The 12,462-nt window shown below is 39.4% G+C and overlaps 1 protein-coding gene and 1 pseudogene across 2 annotated transcripts in view; one reads left to right on the top strand and one right to left on the bottom strand.

The window, feature by feature from the left end:
- The window catches only part of LOC145492922 (uncharacterized), a 100,624-nt gene that overhangs the window by 11,732 nt on the left and 76,430 nt on the right, over positions 1-12,462 (bottom strand). The gene's annotated exons all lie outside the window — the stretch shown is intronic.
- LOC145492925 (renin receptor-like) lies at positions 3,568-10,929 on the top strand (annotated as a pseudogene). The gene is made up of 15 exons (XR_014050069.1): positions 3,568-3,933; positions 4,347-4,434; positions 4,618-4,667; positions 5,809-5,936; positions 6,427-6,559; positions 6,949-6,985; positions 7,241-7,323; positions 7,506-7,559; positions 7,798-7,869; positions 8,043-8,120; positions 8,585-8,655; positions 8,967-9,093; positions 9,509-9,580; positions 9,756-9,815; positions 10,404-10,929. The product of XR_014050069.1 is annotated as a renin receptor-like (transcript).

The following is a 12,462-nucleotide window of genomic DNA, read 5'->3' as shown; positions in this document are numbered from 1 at the left end:
ATTGCCTTCAATCGTTTCTCGTGATTTAATAAACTTCTCACCTAATGAATTAACATATTTTTTTTTATCATGTATTGCTTTTTCTTACTTGTGAAACTTGATAATGAGCACGTTCCGGTGAAACATTAATATCAACTTCTTCCAAACATTCTGTAAACATCCTTTTTAGGATAGCTTTGTAATGAAGTTACAAGTTTACAATATAAAATTTATGCCTTCCTGCTTTTATCAGATTTAAATACTATAATAACTTCTTCCATATTTCCGTACGACTAATTCACTTCCAAAACATTTCTAAAAGTGAAATGATTAAGAAGGAATCCACCGCAAGTTCGAGTAAGAAGTGGACAAAAACTTTGTACAGAGTTTATTTACATGGTATTGCAAACTTCTGTGTGACTCTTTTAAATATCTTGTCAAAAAAAAGAATCATTTCTGAGAGCACCAAATGTCGAAAACATATCTTGAAGTTCATATGAAACACTAGATAGTACTGGTGAAATGAATCTGATGGTGAAATTTTACCTGTGTTTGAACAATTTCTCCGAACTTCGAAATTCATTTTCTCGAGTGCTAGTTCCCATAGGAAATTGTTTTGGTGTTATTTCAGGCAACTATTCATATCTTAACCTTTTAGAAAATGCAAAAAGGGCTGTAATATACTTTAAATTATTCTGGTACAAGGTTTTTGTCCATTAAAAACGTAAATTGCTCGATTTCCTATCGGACTTTGTCTTATATTTTAGTCCTTCCTTTGTAGAGGTTTCTCGTATCAATACAAATGCAAAGGCAATTCTGATGACCGTAAAACTCCTCCAAATTTAAGAAAACGAGCTTCAAAATGAACTTGCCGGTATAACACGCTTTCTAGTTCTCCAGCTGGTACAGAGAAGCAAGGTTTATTTAAGAAATATAATTCTTGTACGATTATGCTCACTGTGATATTTATGACGAAACAAATAGAAAAAGTCAGGCTATCCCTATAAAAAAGGCAGTTTCGTTTCCCATCGTCTGCTCTGCCCAATATTTGCTGTTGATCATGGCCTGGTCTCTTTTCTCGAGCGTTTCCCAGCTTAATATTCTTTGTATGTAGTTAAGCTTCTGGTACACTCTTTGATATGTAATATATTTTATAAGAATATCGATCGAGGCTAAAATTTACGAAATTTTAAGAATAAACCGGAGGCTGACATTTTGAAAAGAATGTAAATTTGTGTGTTGAAAATTTGTTAATGCAATACCAACATACGTTTTTAATGTGGCTGAAAATACTAAGCCGTATAAAATTTTTCCTTTCTCTAAACGGCAAAATTAGCCAAAAAGCGACAAAAACAGCTCTAGCCGTATGTTTGATGCTAATAACATTGCTGTAAGAGGCAACATTCATGCCTGATATGAAGAATGAAGAATGTCCTACCTCGAGGGCAAGTAACAGCTTGGAAAAAGTAGGTAACACTTGGACAAATAGGTAACACTTGGAAAAATGGGTCACACTCAGAAAAGTGGGTCACACTTGAAAAAATGGATCAGAATTGAAAACAAGAAGTTTATACTTGAAAAATGGTTCACACTTGGAAAAATCGGTCACTCTTTGAAAAATGGGTCACACTTGGAAAAATGGGTCAAACTTAGAAAAAAGGGCCACTCTCGGAAAAATGGGCCATACTTGAAAAAATGCGTCACACTTAAAAATTAGTAACATTTGAAAAAATCGGTTACAGTTGGACAAAAAGGTAACACTTGGAAAAACGGGTCAAACACAGAAAAGAAGGTCACACTTGAAAAAAATGTACCCCATTTAAAAAAAAGGGTTCACACTTCCTAAAATGGGTCACACTTGAAAAAATGGGTCATATAGGGAGAAATGGGTCACACTTGGAAAACTGGGTCACACGTGGAAAAATGGCTCACACTTGGAAAAATAGGTCATACTTAAAACAAATGGGGTCACACTTGGAAATACGGGAACACTCGAAAAACTGGGTCACACTTGCAAAAATCTGTGACACTAGGAAGAATGGGTCAAAGTTGGAAAAATGGGTCACAATTGGAAAAATGGGTCACACTTGGAAAAATAGGTCACACTTGGAAAAATGGGTCACACCTGGAAAAATAAGTGACACCTGGAAAAATGGGTTACACCTGGAAAAATGGGTCACACCTTGAAAAATAGGTCACACTTGGAAAAATGGGTCACACCTAAAAAAATTGGGTCACACCTGGAAAACTGGGTCACTATTGGAAAAATGGGTCACACCTTAAAAAATGGGTCACACTTGGAAAAATGGATCACTCTTGGTATAATGAATGACACTTGGAAAAATGGGTCACACCTGGAAAAATGGGTTATACTTGAAAAAATGCGGCACACTTGGGAAAATATGTCACAATTGGAAAAATGGGTCAACCTTGGAAAAATGGGTCACACTTGGAAAAATACGTAGCACTTGGAAAAATAAGTCACACTTGGTAAAAGGCGGCAGACTTAAAAGAAAATGGGTCACACGTGGAAAAATGGGTGACACCTGGAAAAATGGGTGACACCTGGAAAACTGGGTCACACCTGGAAAAATAGGCCACAGCTGGAAAAATGGGTTACACGTTGAAAAATGGGTCACATCTGGAAAAATGGATCACACTTGGAGAAATGCGCGCATTTGTAAAAACGCGGCGCACTTGGTAAAATGGATCAAACTTAGTAAAATGGGTCACATTTGGTTAAATGGATGACACTTGGTAAAATGGGTCCCACTTAGAAAAATGCGGTACACTTGAAAACATGCGGCACACTTGAAAAAATGTTACATACATGGAAAAATGCGGCACACTTGGCAAAATGCGACACGCTTGGAAAAATGCAGCACACTTGGAAAAATGCGGCGCGGAGGTTTGGTGACACCCTGGACTGTTTTTCGAAACCAAAAAGAACATTAAGGTTGTACTATGAAGGCACGTTTTTATAATATACATGCACAATTAATGAAAGCTGTTGAGCAGTACTTTCATGTGGTACTGTTTATTATATATGCTGTACAGGTGGTTCTAACTTTAAGGCTGTGGATGAAACCTTAGTGTGTGACCATTCAAATGAAAACTACTGAGCAGTACTTCCATGTGGTACTGCTTAAATTTTATTACAATGCACAAGTTGGTTCGAACTTTTACGTACGTCTAGGTGAAGCGCTAGAGTGTCATCGGGATTCTTCGATGAAAATGTGTTCACAATGACGTTGGTTAATGATGTTCTTTGTCACTGTCGTTTGTTCGTTTGTACCTGCCATGTTCGTAATCGCTTAAAGTACATGTGTGTCACCTTTTACATACTACACGGCTCACTGATTCTCGAGAGAAATGAGATGTGAATCGTTCTTAGTGAGATGCGTCACGTTTCTCGCGAGAATTGTCTCGTTTCTCGCGAGGCGATATCAGTTTCCCTGCACAAAACCGCGCTTTTATAACTGAGTGAATTAAACAATAAATTGTAGGATGGGTCTTCTGCTTTCAAGTAAACTTCTAAGATTTCCATTTCAACATCTCAGCAACTAGGAGACATTCCAGCTAGTCATGTGTTGCAAAATTGTCACTTCATTGGTTCTCGCAAGATACACTTCTCGTTTTACGAAAAACGAAGCGTGTATCGCAAACAAGAAGAGGGCAAAGTGGTCACCATTTAATCGGTAATTTAGAAATACCAGTAGGAACGTGAGGATTATTCTCAGCATACACTGAAAACTTTCTCTCGTTGTTGTATTCGTTAAGGATGGCGCGTACGTTGACGCGAGATTGTTTCTTTCTATGCAGACTTCGGACGCTTCCAAGTTTATTGTCGCTCACAGTTCAAGCTATGTGACTTTTCTTCCAAATGCTGGCGCCTTTCCTTCGGATGAAATTTCCAATGCGATAGGGCTCGCGATGGGTTTCTCATCCACAAGGGTAGGCTGCTATATTGAAGAGCGAGGAAATTTTGACCAGAAAACCCACGGCAGCACATTACGGTGCTAATTTAGCTTCTTTTAAAAGAAATCTGATAAAGTTTTTAGTATAGCATATACTGTAAATTTTATTATCATCATTTCTAGGTTAGTATACCTTAAATCCTTTTTCATTATTATCTTATATATAACTTATGATTTGTGGTGGCTCTCCCAGTATTGGGTCATGGGCTCCTTTGCGGGCCTCAAATAGCTACTTTTATCAAAGATATTTTTACACACTTTTTACTTACTTATTATTATTGTCTTTTTTTTTCTGTTTGTACATTTTTGCGTTTTACCCTTCATTTCATATGTACATCTCGAACTTACCATGAATTGTAGTGAATAAGCTGTACTTTGCATAATCTTTAGGAGCTGAACTGGGCTGGCTTGTTAGCAGGAAATGTATTTCGCCGACCCAAAGCCAATGTTTTGATTACAATTGATGGCGTTACAAAAGGTAACTGTCATGAACCCTTTGGTGTCCTTTAGTCGTTTTATATTATGGCGTGACGAGACCAAAATGAGGGGCTGCTTCCTCTTCAGCGTTCTTTGGCGTCTTAGGCATTTTCGCAGCACCTTATGAGGCTGGAGCGCTCTGGCAAAAATTGTTTCAACGGACGTATTTTTTTTGTCGTTTTAGATGACAAATTTGATGTACCCGGCAAAGCAGCGTCATATCCTGTCGCAGAGGTGAGTGGAAATTATTTTTATCAAGCGAAACTAGCTATACTTGTTGAAAACTACCACAAATTTGATGAACGATAGAATTTTGTGAGGAAAAAACGTCCGTAGATAGTTTTAAATCAAAGTTAGTTAATAGTTATTAATATTCCATTGTTTTATTGTTATTCAGATCTTAACAGTTGGTGTGGTATCTCTCGATTTTCATCGACTTAACTAAGTGTAGATGTAGATGTAGATGAAGAAAAACTGTCGGACATCAATTGTCCGAGACCTCACTTAATTATGTCAGTTAAACTTTTAAAACTGAATGTTCATTTACAGTGTTTGAATTGTACTGTAATCAAAGACTCTTGGAAGTTCATGCTTGTAATCCTTTTTCACATTCGCCTACTTTACCATCAATGGTACCTTTTAACGACAATAAAAGTAATCTGTTTTTCTAGCAAACGTTCGTTTGCTTCCTCGTCTTGCCTCAAAGAGGAAGGACTCGAACCGTCTCAACTCTGATAATAAAACACGCATAAGTAGATTAAGTCCTATGAAACTGGTTAAAGGAGCTAGTCAAGATCTGGGAAATTACTGTTTTTCCGATAAACAAAGCTGCCCTCAAATGGAACAAAAATCAAAATACCGTACTGGTCCACTGAGGTATAAATGCACGCGAGTGGTGATAATTAACCAAAACGTTAATTAAAACTGGACAAGATTGAGACAGATTATAAACGAGGAACTGGAAATGTTTAGTCTAATGTTTTCAAAATGAGCCATACCTGACCCGGGACCCGACAATGTTATAATTGTATTGTCTCTACGGTGTGCGTGTTAACAAGGATTTGAACTGAACAGCTTATTCAACCATATTCATGCTAGGATGAGGATCGAAATGCACCAATAGCAGCGAACCAAGGTGCTACAAATAGCGACAAGCAACAATGTGACCTCATTGCCTGATGAAGGCTAGCAGTATAGCAGTCGAAACGTCGCGATCTATATCTTAAAGTGACTCCATCGTGAGACAAACGAGTGAAAATTCATCTATCCTATCTTACACCACGATGAATAATGTACACATCTTTAATGACATATTCATGCTGTTTTGTTAAAATTAATCTCGCTTGTGTTCTTACGCCTCTCCTCGCCGTTTCAGTCCGAAGGTGCCTCCAGTTTGGGTGGAATTCTGTCCACGTCCAGTGTCACGCAAGAAAACCTTCCTACGCGCGTGACAAATGTTTTTGGCGGCAAATCGCCGACCGTGTCCGTCTCCGGAAGTAAACTCGTAAGTCACCTTGCATTTGACAACTGGGTAGGAAGAGGGGGTGGGGGAGTGGGGGTATTTCAGAGAAAAGTTAAAAAGGAAAATAACACCAGCAAATCGACTGTCATGTCAGCTACACGAGAGTACTTCAGCTTTGAGGTAGCATATTTTGGTGTCCATTTGTCAATTGTGAACTAAAAGGTCTAATTCTAAATCTTCATGAAATCGTCAGTTTTTCCTATCTTTTAAAACTCCACTTATCCCCCATGATTTTCTCCTTCTTTTCAGAGAACTTCTAAGAAGATCATCATAATCTATTTTTTAACTATGACGGCATTTTCAGATTGAGACAATATCGTTAAAACGTTTGAAGCATATAGCAATCAGGTATATTGCCTCCTAAAGATGGCCTTTGATCAGCATTGCCGAGGTTAAAGATTTTTTAAACCCAAAAACCTTTTGCGTGTATTGTTAATCCAATTCCATGATCTGTTTTATTTCGAAATTCCGGTTGGCTGCGGTCGGTCATGCCGTAGGAACCAATAGTCACACCTCGTTTTGGAATCAGGCCGAGGAAAAGTTTGAGCAGATTGAGGAAAACAGTGTACAAGGGCTTGGAGACTTCACTGTTTCCAAGGAGGAGGTAAGGTCTTGATTGAACGCTCAGCAATTTTAAGGATTTGGTAGCCGACTTTATGACATGCAGCACAATTGGTTCTCACGACGTTAAGCCTCTGTTTAAGGTTATTTTGAAGGTTCTGGTTGTTTGTTTGTTTGTTTTTTTTTTGTTTCTGCTCAGTAGAAACTCAGGGAATTTTTGTTCCCCTCGTAGTGTAGAGACCATTGATAATAGATTTAATGACCGAAATCAACAGCCCTCTGAGGTTATGTCCGACAAAAGGACGATTTTTCTTTACTACTACAAAATGAATGATCAAGAAATATGCCGGCTTCAGTCTGTCAGTGTAGACACATATTTATATATATTTGGCCTGGTCATTTACAATGCCATCTACTGTTCTTCCCTTATAGATTTTAACGAGGTTGGAGAAAGCTGATTTTGAAAAAGGTAGCTTTTGTTTAAAGTAACATACATATACATAATTTGGAGAAAATCCCAGTGGACAGCGTTGTCTTTTCCTCCTCAACTAGTCTCTAGTTTTTGTTGTTCTCCACTTTAGAAACGAGAAAGAAATTTGGGTGAAGTCGCTTGTGGAATCATGTTGTTCTCAGTACAGCCATTTAAAACAACCAATGAATATGATAGATGTTTTGTGACGTTTTCATACTGCACTCAGTGATAGCTTATTTCTTTCGTTTCTAGGTGGCAAGTTTGCACCCAGCACTAAAGAATTCACTGTAGCAGTCCCCGGCAAAGGAAACGCCGTCTTTAACATGGAGAAGAAGGTAACAAATGCACACGAGATGTTATGATATTATTCTCTTCTTCCGAAATGCAGTTTACTAGTTCACTTTACGATACATGCAATCTTGTACTTTCTGTTATGTCATCTTCAGTTGTTGAGAGCCGGTATAACGTTTTTTAGACGTCTTCGTATTCACAATCGTTTATCCTGGCTGTATTTCAGGAGGACTTCATACTTTTTGCTGAAATTGACACCATTCTTCAAATACTGGGGAAGGTAAGTAATGTTTTGTTGTTGTTATTGTTGTTTTGTTTTTTTTTTCAGTATTTTCCATTTATACTTTGTGGTGTACCTGTTGACTACCGTAGTTGGTATGACCTTCAGACGTGATTTATCAAGTCTAGAATTGCACCTATTACGCTCCATTCTATTGCATCAGCAATAGAATGGCCTTTGTGTGAAAGCACTAGACAAATGTTATAATATTATTATAGTTATTTTTCATTGCTTTCAGCTGAACGCCAACCCCAGTCGTACCCAAGATGGTGTGCCTGATATGTTTACCTTAACCCCCTCCTCTGTCAAGGTTGGATTTTGTTTGTAACTGAGAAATTTACTACGAGATATGAATCAGTCAGTAGTTCAAGCTACTTAGAAAAACAGAAGAGAGTAGATAACTGACTGGAACGTATTAGTGCTTTTGTACTCCTAGTGTTTTCGCCATTTGTTTACCAGTTGTTTCGCTCAATGTTTCTTCAGGGCTTGCGTCGTCGCTATGGTGACAGTTCCTTACAGGCTGAAGGGGCCGTGCAATTTTTGAAGGACGCGATTCGTATGGTGACAATCCTTTAATTTTCTCTGTCTTTTTGATTTTTTGGTTTGCTCGTCTATTTCTTTGCTTGTTTGATGAATAGCTACAGTCATCTACAAAGGTCTTGGGCCAAATTTACACTTACGGCACTTTTGTACACACGCTACTCCCAGGTGCGAATACAACTTCACCTGCCTAGCCTCTCCTGCCCCCACTCCACATACAGTGTTTGTACAATGTTGAAAACTAGTACCTACAATTTCTCCTAAGTTTCAACATTGTATTGGCTGGGAGGGGCACAGCATGATAGCAGTGCTTTTTCAAACTTCAGTTGTATAACACAGATGATTCGTTGCATTGTATCAGTGTCCCAGTAGCTTTTGTCCACGATTGTAGATTGGTTGTTCTTCTACGGTAACCGTTGATAAAGCTTTGTCGTTACATTTTCTTAGCATCTTGTTATTTATTGCCCGGTTTTATTTCTTTTCAGATTGTAAAGAAGTTCGTCGATTTATACAACGGAAATATCCTTGTGGAATTGTTGACTTCGGAGTGGTTTGGGTAAATCTGGCTTTTCTTTCTAAATTCTTAAGCATTGTAGCAAAGCATTTTGCAAGTTTTCAAAAACCTTCCAATTAGCGAAGAGTCGTTGAAATCATTGATCTGTTACACCAAGAATTTTATTATTAACAAGCTGGTATAAAACGAAACGTATTGAAGGAAACCACTAATCATTAGCCACGGAAAGGCGCTTCAACTCAAATCCAAAAAGTTCTTCTAATTTTTTGCTGAAACGTTTTCTTACACAAGTGGTTATGTGTGAGCCAAGAGAACTTTGTCATTACTAACTTGTTGCTTTCCCCCCTGGACAGTCATCTTCATATCAAGTACCCACAGGAGATGCATGTTGTCTATCAGGAGGGCCAGCCTCATCTGTTGTCACAGTCAATGGACATGTTTCATGATCACCTGCCTTCTGTTACACTCAGGCATGATCTGGCAAGTGTTCAGTTTATTTACACTTTCTAGGACTTTCATTGAAGGAAGTCGTAGAATATGTGGCCTTTATTTTCAGGTTTGACGCAAGAACGCTTCTCTCCTCTAATCTCCTCTTCTCTTCTCTTCTCTTCTCTTCTCTTCTCTTCTCTTCTCTCCTCTCTCTGCCTTCCCCTTTCGTCTCCTCTCTCCTCTCCTCTACTCCCCTGTGCTGCCCTCTCCTGTTTTTCCCCCTCCCCCTCCCCTCCCTCCCTTCATTACTGTTTTCTTTTCTCTCTCTCCTCTAGTAAGAATTCAAGTATTTGTGTAGCAAAGAACAAGACGAATTTGAAGTCAAAAGTAATTAGTTGTTAAAGTAAAAGACTAAATGGATGAGGTTAAGTTTTTATTCACTTTCATTGTTACCGTTTTTTAACAGGAAGAAACCGTGAAGCAGTCTTTGTGAGAGTCGCTGCAGAATAAACTTCTCTCCATACAGTCGCCATTACGGGTTTGTGTTTGTTAACTCTTTATCTATTTGTATCCGTTTGATGGCCATTTACATGTCAAGTAATTACGTCAACGTCGAAAGAAAAATGATATTTCCTACTTCAAGAAATTTCTGGGTACAGGAGACGATGAGTTGGTCTGTGCTCATTCTTTGCTTATCATTATTCTTTGCGTAGGTGTCCTGTATTGGAAAGCACAGAGAAGGGCGTGAAGCAGGCAAACAGGCCCAAGTCAAGGTACGAACGTAATAGTTCAACAAATTGTGAACGTGACAGAACGTAGTTAGGAGAATTTTAAAATATGCTATGATCCCTCAATAAAGTTCAGAAGTATGGGAGCAGTGGGATGTTATCCATAAACTGTGAACAACCTTGCACATCACGATAAACAGTACCAAATGAAATTACTATAGCTTTCATTTGAATGGTCACACACTAGGTTTTCATCCACAGACTTAAAAGTTGACAACACCGTGTACAGCATAATGAACATTACCACATGAAAGTACTGCTCAATAGCTTTCATTTGAATGGTCACACACTAGGGTTTCATCCACAGACTTATAAGTTCGAACCACCTTGTACAGCATAATAAACAATACCACATGAAAGTACTGCTCAACAACTTTTATTTGAATGGTCACACACTAGGGTTTCATCCAAGGACATCAAAGCTAGAATTACCTTGTGCAGCAATAATAATACCACGTGAAACTAGTAGCTTAGGGTTTCATCCACAGACTGAAAAGTTAAAACCACGCTAATTGACATGGAGGTTTACTAAAAAAGTTTTGTTAATTCCTGTTTGCGTTTTTTTTTTACCAGGCTGATCCAAACGTCGACTTAAACAAGGCGAACCTGGCACCAGAATACTCCGAGGACTATCCCATAATATTCAACTTCTGGCTGTGGTTGGTCATCGTCTTAGTCCTTTCTATATATGCGGTGTGCGTGATCATGTGGTACATGGACCCAGGCCGGGACAGCATTATTTACCGCATGACAAGTTAGAGAATCAAGACGGATTGACTCGCGGATCTCAGTCGAAAGGAGTTCGACAATTACAGAGTAAAACTGATTGATGCATGAATTATAACAAGTTGTAACTTGTAAGCGCTTGCAGGGCAAAAGTTTTTGCATCCCGGCAACGGATTTAATTTTTGCTAAGCGCAGTAGTTTTGTTGAAAGTAATCATAATTTCCTTGTGTTGGTAACGAGATCTTTTCAAGGATTTAAATTGTATTCGTTCGTAAATGGAGTACATTACTTCTCTTTTCTTGTTGCGTTTTGTTTTGATAAGAATCATGTGTGAAAATTCATTAAATTACATTTTTGTTTGGTTTACATTTGATTCTTTCATATACTCTTGATGCTTTATAGTAGTAATTGCCCTGTCAGCAACGGCTGGTTTTGTATTACAACTCAGTTATTTCTTAAAATTTCTTTTAGGCCACGTACTGCTGGATGATATGTCGTGACAAATGGCAAAACGTTCGTTTGAGTCTTTTTTCTTTGTTGGAGAGCCAACCTTCTGTATTTGGAAAAATGGGGCGCACTTGGAAAAATTCGGTCCATTTCGAGAAATGCGGCGCACTTGGAAAAATGCGGCGCCCTTGGAAAAATGCGGCACACTTGGAGGAATGAGACACATTTGGAAAAATGCGGGGCAGTTGGAAAAGTGCGGAGGAGTTGGAAAAAGGGGCGCACTTGGAAAAATGGGCCACACTTGGAGAAATGGGGCACACTTGGAAAAATGCGGCACGCTAGAAAAAATAAGGGCACACTTGGAAAAATGCGGCACACTTTAAAAAAAGCGGCGCAGTTGGAAAAATGCGACGCAGTTGGAAAAATACGGCGCACTTGGAAAAATGCGGCACACTTGGAAAAATGCGGCGCAGTTGGAAAAGTGCGGCGGAGTTGGAAAAATGGGGCGCACTTGGAAAAACGCGGCACACTTGGAAAAATGCGGCGCAGTTGCAAAAATACGGCGCACTTGGAAAAATGCGGCACACTTGGAAAAATGCGGCACACTTGGAAAAATGCGGCGCAGTTGGAAAAATACGGCGTACTTGGAAAAATGCGGCACACTTGGAAAAATGCGGAACGCTTGTAAAAATGCGGCAAACTTGGAAAAATGCGGCGCAGTTGGAAAAGTGCGGCGGAGTTGGAAAAATGGGGCGTACTTGGAAAAATGCGGCGCAGTTGCAAAAATGCGGCGCAGTTGAAAAAATAAGGCGCACTTGGAAAAATGCGGCACACTTGGAAAAATGCGGCGCAGTTGGAAAAATGCGGCGCAGTTGGAAAAATGCGGCACACTTGGAAAAATGCGGCGCAGTTGGAAAAGTGCGGCGGAGTTGGAAAAATGGGGCGCACTTGGAAAAACGCGGCACACTTGGAAAAATGCGGCGCAGTTGCAAAAATACGGCGCACTTGGAAAAATGCGGCACACTTGGAAAAATGCGGCACACTTGGAAAAATGCGGCGCAGTTGGAAAAATACGGCGCACTTGGAAAATACGGCGCACTTGGAAAAATGCGACGCAGTTGGAAAAATACGGCGCACTTGGAAAAATGCGGCACACTTGGAAAAATGCGGCGCAGTTGGAAAAGTGCGGCGGAGTTGGAAAAATGCGGCGCACTTGGAAAAATGCGGCGCAGTTGGAAAAGTGCGGCGCACTTGGAAAAATGCGGCACACTTGTAAAAATGCGGCGTACTTGTAAAAATGCGGCAGACTTGGAAAAATGCGGTGCAGTTGGAAAAGTGCGGAGGAGTTGGAAAAATGGGGCGCACTTAAAAAAATGTGGCACACTTAGAAAAATGCGGCACACTTAGAAAAATGTGGCACACTTAAAAAAGTGCGGCACACTTGGAAAAATGCAGAACC

The sequence above is a fragment of the Orbicella franksi genome, chromosome 7, assembly GCF_964199315.1.
Source record: "Orbicella franksi chromosome 7, jaOrbFran1.1, whole genome shotgun sequence".
NCBI classification, from domain to species: Eukaryota; Metazoa; Cnidaria; class Anthozoa; order Scleractinia; family Merulinidae; genus Orbicella; species Orbicella franksi.
The sequence above is the reverse complement of the archived record's forward strand: the minus strand, read 5'-3'. Positions and strand labels throughout refer to the sequence as shown.